This window comes from Pinus tabuliformis, chromosome J (genome assembly GCF_031772625.1).
Source record: "Pinus tabuliformis cultivar Carrire ecotype Pingquan chromosome J, CPIR1, whole genome shotgun sequence".
Classification (NCBI taxonomy): Eukaryota; Viridiplantae; Streptophyta; class Pinopsida; order Pinales; family Pinaceae; genus Pinus; species Pinus tabuliformis.
In genome coordinates, this window is record NC_142295.1 from 532,384,788 (window position 1) to 532,396,703 (window position 11,916).

Genomic DNA, 11,916 nt, shown 5'->3' on the forward strand with positions numbered 1-11,916 from the left:
TCCTTTGATCCAGATCCCAAGGAGTCTTGCCTGGGAGCATCACGATCTCTTTAAACCCAATGATTGATTTTGTTTCTGACTTTGGTCTGCTAAATTCCCTGTTCAGCGTATTTTGGATCTCTGTTATCCCTGCGTTTGGGTGGTCATTAGAATGCTTGATATACCATGTTAATGTGTGATCCTGCAGTGCACTAACGAATGTAGCCTTCTTAATATTGTCATCCATGACACCTTGTGCTTCCCATATTGCTCTCACCACGAACCAAAATTGGTCCAGATCTTCATTCCCTACTCCTCTGAATACTGGTAGTTTGATTGCGCTCGCCATACTGAACTGTGGAGGTGGTGGAGGTGGAGTGGGTGGCGATGGAGGTGAGGGAGGTGAAGCGAGTGGCGATGTGGGTGGAAGTGGTAACCGCGGAATGTGTTGCCTTATCAAACTGACCGCGCTTCTCAGAGAGAACTTCGTGAGCTCTTCCTCGCTCTCTCGCAGGGGTGAAATTAAGGGACTACTTTCTAATTCTTTGCTGCTTTTGTAGATTTTTCCGCTCTACGTAGTCCCAAAAATTAATTTATTCACATGACCCTTTTCTCACACAATAGCATCTTAATCCAAGTATTCAAAGACTTAATATACTTACATCGTGGTCCTTTAAGAAAGCGTCATTCTTCTTCATTGTAGCTCACGGTCATGTCTACCACAAACTCAGTGATAAATCCCCCTATTATCTGGTCGATCCAATGGTCCACAGCCTGCGCAATCTTATCTTCTGATGCTTCTAGTATGCGCACCAATTCCGAAGTCCACACTGTTGGTTTGTCGAGCCTACACCTTCCTTGGTTGTCTACTAACTTCGCGATCCACTCATACAGCTCTGACGGAAAAGATGCAAAGAAAATCTCGTGGATTTCAGTGTACAAGTAGCGATCCAACCACTGTTCCTTAGATACTCGCGGATTTCTATTTTCCTATGTCGTGAACTCGTGAATATTCTTATCCAACCACTCTTCAATTTCCTTCTCTGTTGGGTTCCAGTGGCACGACATCAGACATCCCTTATGCAGATCTCGGTCCTGGCAACGAAACCATTTGTTAGCTTAGTGGGGCCTAACCCAGGTTCGGAAGTGATTTAGCCAAGCAAATCCTAGTACTACTGGCCCTTTCGGTAACAGTCCGCGGAGCACAGATTGAGGTCTCACCCGAATTAGTATGGGAGGGTGCTAGAACCAAGTTTCTACACCTTGGGGATGTCTGATATGAGTTTATTGGTACGCGGTCCAACCTTCACACTTACTGCACTACGCGCACCTACGGGCACCCTGCGCCCTGTGATATTGTCTTCACGCAGGTCTAGTCACAGCATGACCCGTGTTATTTACCCAAGTCTAACTTAATTAGTCTCTGATAGCTGATTACTTAGATTAAAGTCACACATAAGCATTCATATGAGTATTCATCAAGTGCGCACAGTAAATAAAGATTAAAAGCAATGAATAACATCAACATAAAGATTCCAAAATAGATGCACAGAATAAACTTCTCTTAGTACAGAACCGACTCCGTCCTGCGCACTCAGCTACAGTGGTCCATGCACTCAGCTGCGGATTCTACTAGGCCTCTACACACTCAGCTACAGAGCCTCTTCCTACTACTACGACCCAATACACTTCAGATTCCACTCTAGGCTCTAACCATGCCTTCGTTATTCTATCTATTCTCCATTAAGCTTTGCTATCTTTACACTTAGAGCCTTGCTCTATTTATACAATCCCATGGCCCGTGGACCATGGGTAGGCCAACACAACTTTACCTTAAATTACAATACAATTCTTAGGGTGAACAACCCTATGACTCGATTGTACACTTCGCGCTCCACGCCCATACTTCATCGAGTTCTACACCGTCTTTGACCAAAACTTAGGCTTTGAGCCCCAAAACCTGTTGCGGGGGATCCCATGCCCAACAGTGTGCTAAATGGGCATCACTTGTATACATGATAGCTAGGATAAAAATCCAAAATTTGGGTCATTTAATAAGCATGTAACTTTTCATATACTAGATATTTTCTTCTTTACTAGCTCGTAGCGCTTAGGCATTATACCTTAGCACTTCATGACTAGGGGTTGTGATTAGGTTCCAACTAACTCGGATATTAGGAAATATGCGAGTTTTAGCTTTGCAGTATTGCTTGGATATGGTAAGCTATGTTTGTTCATTGCCTAGGAAGAACATATAGGGGGTTGAAGGTGGCTTCCAAAACAACTATGGGTCTCCCAATATGCCTAGATGGTTGCCACACATCTTGGTGGTTTACTACCTAGGAAACATATTAGACCCCTCAATCAGTTTAAGTGGTGAGCATGTTGGGACTTCTTCGAACTTGGTCATATATCCACTTAGGACTCCCCCTAACCTTAACATCAATGAAAACACAATGGTAAACAATTTGTACTTGATAACACATTTTAATAACACTAAGAACATTGTGTTTCAAACTTTCAACATACGAGACATTTTCTATTTTAGTCTTTCTATTATTGAGACTAAGAGTACCTTTTTTAGCTATTCTTGCAGTAACATTATCTCCAAATGTCACAATTCCTCTCTTAACATTTTCCAAAGTGATAAACTTTCTCTTGTCACCTTTCATGTGGCTTGAGCATCCATTATTAATGTACCATTGGTTTCCTTTGTTTTGGGTATGAAATGTAGTTTTTACAAGCATATGTTTATCCTTCTTTATCTATTCTTTCTCCTCCTCCACTTTCCAAAACTTTGTTGATTATTTGGAAAGGCTTACTTCTTCCTTGGTTTGTCTCAGAGATTCTATAATAACACTTCTACAAAAGCATGTTATGTGCTCGTAGTTGTTGCACTTATGAAATGAAACATTGTAATCAAATAAGGGGAAATTGAATTATAGTTTCTATTTGAAACACACATAATTACTTATATTTTCATTCCATGCATCGGTATTTCTTAAATGCATTCTAAAATATATTGCTTTATGACCAAAGTGATTGCAAGAAAAAAAATAACCAAAGAAGGAGTTTTGGTGTCGAGTTGTGTGAGGAAACCTTGATTGAAAAGATGTTTGGAATTCATCCTTGTTGTCCTTGTGAGGAAGGTGTTTTCCCTTAAACAATAAACCTTTCAAATTTTTCAAATTTTTTTCTTGAAAATAATTCCCAAAAGGACCTTTGAACAAATTTATTTTCAATATTTCAACCCTTTTCAAAAGTTTGTTTTCAAATGGATTCCAAAAGGCATCAAGGCATTTCAATATTTCCAATCTTTTAAAGTCTCTGAATGTGTCAAATAATCTTGATATTTTTCTTTCGAATCTAGACCTCTCAAGATGTTTTAAAAGTTCTTGTCTCAAAAAAGTCTCAATCCCTTCAAGGATTTCATAATCTCAAATTATTAGATAATCATGAGACTTCAAGAGCTTTTAATACAATATCACTATTGAAAATACTCTTGATAGTCTAAAGTTTTTAAAATACATATGTTTAGCTTGTAGGGAAATTCAAAATGTCAATTTTAAATTCACCTCAAAGCCTTTACGGCTTATGAAACTTATTTTAAGGTTTTTCCCTCTAAAAGAAAAATCTAATCAATCTTTTGGTGTAACAAATATTCTTAAACTTTCAAACTTCTGATATTTAGATATTTACTGAAGACATTGGGGGCCATAAAAGTTTAACCTTTACTCCTCCTCATGGAACTTTGGCCACGTTTTAATATGTCAACTCTCAAGTCACATGAAAATATTTTAGTAGGTTTTGAACCTTCACAAAGTATGTTTGAATATACCTTGAAAAGAAAAAATAATTAATATAATATTAATTTAAAGCATAGGTTCTTTAGATGATCTTAAAACATTTATTCAAAATGACCTTCACCCACATGCACCATCATTACAATAGGGTGTCATATGCTATATCAATAAAGCACCCTATTTTAAGTATCGAGGGGATTTCTTAGTCCAACATATGAGATTGGGATTATCTATATAATGTAATTCATTAATATATGACCCATATCCTAGAGTATTAGTTGCAATTCACTAACTTCTCATGATTTTAAATAGCCCACTTAACATAGATTGCATCAAATGATGCCAATAGGGGTGAAGAAGTGGGATTGAAACTAGTGAAATGAATTGCACAACATCAATTGTCACTTCTAGGGCTTGCACCCAATAAATAAAACTTCCTGGGAGGTCACCCATCCTAAGACTTGTTCGGGTTAAGTGCCTTAACTATGGATGTTTCCCCACAATCAAACACACTTAGCTTGCTACCTCATTTGTACCTCTTAATAAATGCATTGTGTTTCCTTCATTGTTGAGAATGAAGCCTAATTCTCATATATTGGCCACCTGATTATCATCCAATTAGACACATAATTCCCAAGATCTCCAAGTCTAATATTTCCAACATTTCCAAGACATAACATTACACTATCATGAAAGTTTCTAATCTTAGATTTATTCACTTTTCGAATGTGATTCCTACAATTTGAAAGATAGGTAGATTTTATTTATTTATTTGGATATGTAAATTTTGTAGGGGAATTAAGAAATCATTTTCATTCACCCATGTTCATGTTTATTTAATTTTTGTCAAAGGTAAATCCTCACTTGCATTTCTGTTAATGTGCGGTTAGATTTATACAAGGAGGTGACCTTTCATTTCATTGTCTAAGGGTCCCTTCACACTCTCCTAATTTATTTATTTCCAATTTTGGGACAAAAATACCAAAGGATTATGTCAACATTTCCTTCCCCCCCCCCCCCCCCCCCCCCCCCACACCCCCCTACCCCACGAAGTTGAAGGGGTGTTTGTGAGTGCAAGCATCATTCTAAAATTTTGAAACCTTTCTCTTCCAAGTGCTTTGGTGAAGATGTCTGCAATTAGCTCATTTTTGGAACAATGTCTTAAATGGATAGTCTTGGCCTCTACATGATGTTGAATCAAATTATGCTTTGTGTTGATATGTTTGGCTCGATCATGGAATCTAGGATTCTTGGCCAACTTGATTGCATAAGTGTTGTCAACCAAAAGAGGAGTGGGGTTCACATGTTTCTCTTACAAATATTCAAGTATTTTCCTGAGCCACACAATCTCCTGTGTTGTTTCTACAACCACCACATATTTTGTCTATGTCATGGAATTTGATAGAACTGACTGTTTGTGTAACCTCTAGGAAACAGTTATTGATCCAAGACTCATGAGATAGCCTAAATTTGACACTCCATTTTCTTTGTATCCATCAAATTATGAGTCTAAATATCCAATCAAACTAAATTAATCCACCTGTAAATACTTGAATCTAAAGTCTTGAGTTCCTTTCAAGTACTTCAAAACTCTTTTTGCAACAGACTAATGTCCTTCACAAGGATTTTACCTAAATATAGAATTAATTCCAACAACAAATGAAATATCTAGTCTGGTAGTAGTGAGTTAGGTAAGACTTCCCACAATTTGTTTGTACTTATGCATCCTCAAATCCATTCCCTTATTTTTATTTAAGCTTCAAGTTCTATTCCATTGGGGTAGGTAAGACTTCCCACAAGTTATTTTGTACTTATATACATCCTCAAATTCAATCCCTTATTTTGATGTGAGCTTCAAGTTCTATTCTGTCAAAGTAGATAAAGGGTTGCATTAATCCATGCCAAACATGTTCAATAATTATCCACCATACTTCTTTAGGAGAGCAATATGTACTTTGGATGTTGAGTGACTTTATGATCCAGGGGATTAGTAAAGTGTTCAAAATTGCTCGAAATCACTACCAAAATGAATTGATCTCTATTTTGAATCCAACACAACTTGAATCACTCAAAACTGGAATCGTATGCTCAAGATATTGTGTTCTAATCATTTTTCTAAACAGATAAATATTTTGCAGGTTCTTGACTGGGCATTCCGTACAACTGAGTTAGCAGGATGATTGGGTGTACCATCAGGGTAATCAAGTGATCACAAGTTTCCTCTTGTGGCTCGTTTGTATGGTCGAATTTTAATTTTCAAGGGTGTTTTGGTGGACCAGTGGGAGAGTTCCATGTGGCCCAATCATGGGCTACCATATGGCACCTCCAAGGTGCAGTAAAAGTTATGGGGGTTGATCGGCAGATCGGGCAGGATCAAACCCTCAACCTCAAGTCTAATAACGCCAAGCTCTATCGACTGTGTGACATGTGGTTCTTATTTAACATAGTTCCAAAGTTTATTTAAAATTTTATTAAGTTGGCATTGGGGGGAGGGGTCGAGGCTAATCTATGGCCCCCGATCACCGCATTCCACAAAACCACCACGGAGCAGTGAACAAGGGGCTCAGGCCTTAGCCTAAGCCCATGGTCATCACCCATTGCACAAGACCAAGGTGCATGTGTAATGAAGTCGACAGAGTTAGGCGGTTGGATCAAGGCCCTAGCCCATGGCCATATGTGAACCATTGGACCATGGCGGAGATGTTGGGAGCTGGCGGGAAAGGCGTGTAGGATAAGGGCATGGCCGTGGTCTTATGGGAATGCATGGAACCATCGGTGCAACCAATTGAGCGCTACTGGCGGGGGCGGGTTGTTAGCCTGGCCCCTGACCTCATGGAGCATAATTTGATCAAGCACCAAGGCGAAAGGCATAGAGTGTTGGGGGCGACGGTTAGCCTGACCCCTGGCCACATGGGTCGATAAGACCAAGAGCTGGGCCGAGAATTCAGGCACGGGTGTTGATGATAAAATTAACCATCCTACCAATTCCACAATCTTCAGCGTGAATCCCACCGACACCAGGTGAATTTATCATTTAGAGGTTGGCAAAAAGGCGAAAAACGTATGACAATTAGCCAATTCTACTAGTTTGTAGAACAGTTTGCTGCAAAACTTCCAAGAGCCATAACTTGAGAAGTGTTTGGCCTTTTTTAGCCAACTATGGTTTTTTGGGTCTTCTTGAGCCATTGGAGACATTATTTTTTCATTTTGAGCATTGTAAACCTATGTAATTACCGATTTGAGCACTTAATTGAAGAGGCCCAACATTGGAAGTTGGACCAAGAGATGTAGCCTAGGAGGGGTGAACTCCTTTATCAATTTGTTGTACTGTATTTTTGTGTATGGTTTATTTGTCTTTGTTTATTTGCTACAAACTGAGTTTAAAACACTAATTTATGTGTTTTTCAACTTGATACATTGCCTAAAAGACATAAAAATTTACTTGCAAATTTTCCATAAACCTTCAAGTTTGTAATACAGAGCAGTTTGGTATCAGAGCTCAAGGTTATTTTGAAGGTTTGATTTTGTTCGAAATTGTTTTCTCATGCTTACAAGGTTGAATTTGAAAAGAGGAGGAGTGCTCGAAGAACCAAATCCTCAAATTGGTTCAAGGAAGTCACAAACACCTCAAACTTCACCAGTCATGGCACATGAAGAAGGACATGAGATGACGTCTGAAGATGAGAGAGTTTTCGGAAAAGCATTCTTTGAAATGTTTGGAATGGTGAAAGTTTTGTTTGAAAAAGGAACACAAGGTCCAACTTTCTTCTCTTTGTTTGGAAAGTGCATCCCTCATATGGTGGGAGGCCAAAACCCAACAGGACTTGAAGAAAAGTGGTAAGATAATTTCTTCTTGGAATGATTTCATAGTTGCATTAAGGAGACAATTCTATCCATTAGCTTATATGTAGAAAGAAATATTGGACTGGAAAAACTTTAGACAAGAAAAAGGTATGAGTGTTCAAAGTTATACCCAAGAGTTTAGAAGAAGAGCTCTCATTTTAGGTGTATATTTATCCTCTCAAGACACTCTCCTTAAATACATAGGTGGTTTACATAGTTACTTGAGGCATACAATTATTATGCTTCACCTGATAAAGCTAGATGAATTTTGTGTACAGGCAACTCATTTAGAAGCAAGAGGGAAGAATGTTCCCGAAGAGATTAGCGAGAAGCCATTTAAGTCTGGAGACAAAGGAAAGGGGAATTTTAAAGGCAAAGAAAAAAAGAATGCTACCATGAAGAAAGAGGGAGAAAATATCACCTGTAAACGTTGTTCAAGAAAAGGTCATGATGAAGATCATTGTTGGAAACTTCATCCAGAAATGAGACCAAAGAAGGAGAAAGAAAAGACTACTGCAACAACTCAACAAGATCTAGGATCTAATTCCTAATATGAGAACAAAATCACATCCATGGGATTGAAAGGTAAAGATTCTATTGCAAGTACTAGTTCTTCTAGTAAGCCCATTGAAACTAAAAATGATAAAGAAATAATTGAGCTTTTCCATGTTAGAGTCATCTCAAAACATAACAAAGTAGCTACTTTATTTGATAATGGATCCCAATCCAACCTTATTTCAGAATCCATTGTCAAGAAACTAAACTTGGAAACCATTTCTCATCCTAAACCTTATCCTTTAGGTTGGGTGTGTGACAATGCCAAATTGCAAGTGACAAGAAAATGCAAACTCAAATTCGCCATCACTTGCAAACTGTATTGATGAGGTAGAGCTTGATGTTATACCACTTGACATATGCCGGATTGTTTTGAGAAGTCCATACTTATATGACTGGAAAGCCATATTTTATCACCATGAAAAAAATATCATTTGTTTAAAGATGGAATTCATTATATTGTTAGAGCACGTCGTAAGAAGATGGATTTATCTCTTGTAAGTGCTAGACAAATGAAGAGGCTTGTAAATGCTAGTCATAATTTTGAGGTTGTTAACACATGTGATAATATGTTTCAGGAGTCTGACGTGTTACCTCCTAAAAGAGGAATACAACATAAAGTTCAATTGCAGCAGGATGCATCACTTTTGAAAATTGGTATGTACAAGATGTCAATAATAGAGAATGCAGGGATCAAGAAGCAGATGCACGAGCTAATTGAAAAAGGGGTCATTAGGCCTAGTACATCTCCTTTTGGGTCTCCTAATGTCTTGGCTATGAAGAATGATGGTACATGCGATGGTGATCACGGTGTGTGGATTTTAGATCTTTGAACAACATCATGATAAAGAATCGTTATCATCTTCCTCGAATTGATGTTTTGCTAAATCAATTGAATGGTGTTGCTTATTACACTAGTTGAACTTGCAAAGTGGTTACCATCAAATAAGACTTGTTAAAGGTGATACATGGAAAACTACTTTCAAGACAAAGTTAGCTTCATTAGATGCTTTGACAAGGGTGAAACAATTCTCTCAATGGGGAGGCAAGCAGAAGAAATCTTTCAATGCATTGAAAGGTAAAATCAGTACAACACCAATTTTTGCATCATATCTTAATCAACCATTACAGATTCAATTGGTGAATCAAATGGTATGAGAACATTTGGTGAAGATTCAATCCAAGCACAAGGCTAAACATGATAAGTGTCATGTTGACCACAACTTCCTAGTTGGAGATGAAGTAAGGATTTGCATCAACAAAGAAAATCTTCAAGGTGAAGAGAACTTGATATTATATGAGTCTCCTTTGATTAAATATCCAGGAGAGAATGTTCAAATTCCAACAATAGAAGACTTATCTCCTGAATATCTTGAAAAATTGTAGCAAGATAACATTCTTGATAGAAAAGCAAGAACTTCAAGAAGAGGTAATGTGGAATACCCTCGTGTGGGGCTCAAAGGAACAAATAAAAGCAAGGCCAAATGGATTGAGATTGGAAGGGTGACGGAGTTGTATCCTCACCTACCAAATGACTGAAAATAATCTTTTGGTGGTCCAAAAGCTTCTAATGGGGAGGAGTGATCCAAGGGATTAGTAAAGTGATCAAAACTCAAAGTTCTCAAAAGTACTTGAAACTAGTGCCAAAACGTAGTGCTCTCCCTAAAAATCGACATTGTATGCTCAAGATATCACGTTCTGATTGTTTTGTTAAACAAGTTAAAATTTTGCAAGTTGTTGATTGGACTGCTGACTGGGAAGTCTATACATCTGAGCCAGCAGGCTGATTGGGTGTACAATTGGGCCAATCAGGTGCTGAAAAGTATCCTCTTTTGGTTCATTTGTATGGTCGAATTTCATTAGTCAAGGGTGTTTTAGTGGACCAGTGGGAGAGTTCCAAGTGGCCCAATCATGGGCTGCCATGTGGTACCTCCAGGGTGTAGTAAATGTTATGGGATTCGACCAAAATTTCAGGCGGGATCGAACCCCTGGCCTTAAGTCTAACAACACCAAGCTCTATCGACTATGCTACATGTGGTTCTTATTTAACATAGTTCCAAATTTTATTTTAAAGCTGATTAAGTTTGGCATTGGGGGGAGGGGTCAGGGCTAAGCCCTAGCCCCCGGTCACCGCATTCCACATAACCACCATAGAGCAATGACCAATGTCTTAGGGATCAGCCCCAGTCCATGGTTATCACCCATCACATATGACCAAGGTGCAAGTGTAACAAAGCTGACATAGTTAGGGGGTTGGATAAAGGCCCTATCCTAGGGCCATATGTGAACCATTGGACCATTGCAGAGATGTTGTGAGCTGGAGGGAAAGCCACATAGGATAAGGGCCTAGTCTTGGTCTTATGGGAATGCACGGAACCACCAGCGCAACCAACTGAGTGCTACCAGTGGAAGTGGGTTGTTAGCCGGACCTTGAAACTCATGGATCATAACGTGAGGGAGCACCAAGGCGGAAGGTGCAAAGTAAGGGGGGTGGTGGTTAGCCCGACCCCCGGCCACATCGGCTAATAAGACCAAGAGCGAAGCCAAGAATTTGGGCGTCGTGATTAATGGGAAAATTAATCGTCCTAAAAATTGCATAATCTTCGGTGTGAATCTCACCGGCGCCAGGTGAATTTTTTTTAGCAGTTGGAACAAAGGCATAAAACGTATGACAGTTGGCCAATTCTGCCAGTTTGTAGAACAATTTTTTGCAAAACTTCCAAGAGCCATAACTTGAGAAGTGTTTGGCCTTTTTGAGTCCAACAAGAGCCTAACTATGGGTTTTTGGGTCTTCCGGAGCTATTGGAGACATTATTTTTGCATTTTGAGCACTGTAAACCTATGTAATTATAGATTTGATCACTTAATTGAAGAGGTCCAACATTGGAAGTTGGACCAAGAGACATATCTCAGGAAGGGTGAACTCCTTTATCAAATTGTTGTACTATATTATTGTGCATGGTTTATTTGTTGCAAACTGAGTTTAAAACAATAATTTATGTGCTTTTGCAACTTGATCCATTGCCTAAAAGACATAAAAATTTACTTGCAAAATTTCCATAAACCTTCAAGTTTGTAATACAAATCACTTTAATTCCCAGGTAGTAGTGAAAGTGTCACAAATATGTCATCTCAAATCCATTCTTCAACTCTTTATTTATGAATGCAATATAGTTTTCATTGTTTGTTGTTATCAATAGATCATCTACATGTACCACAAGATATATAATAGTTTTTCCATCTTTATCGACAAACAAAGTTGCATCATAAAGATTAAAGTGTTTGAAATTCAATTTTAGAAGATGTTCAATTAACTTTTCATACTAGGCTTGTGTTGCTTGCTTTAGGAAATATAAGGATTTGATAAGTTTACATACTTTTTGTTATTTTTCCTTTCACAAAAAAATATTCTTGTTGAGCCATGAATACTTCTCTTTCAAGCCTCCATTCAAGAAAGAAATATTCACATCAATTTGATGAAATTTCCACCCATTTTGAGCTGCCAAGACAAAAAGAGTATGAATGGTGGCCATTTTTTTGTGAGGGAAAAGGTGTTATACTTTGAGTCCCTACACAAATACAAAGTCCAAGAACACAATTTTTATGAGGTGTAAACCTTATCTTTGATGAGGTACTATAATGATCCACTGATGAGTTGTAAGTGAGATCTACATCTAAAATGGTCCAATTAATGTATTATAAAATTATATCATGAGATCAATACAATGAGTTAAGA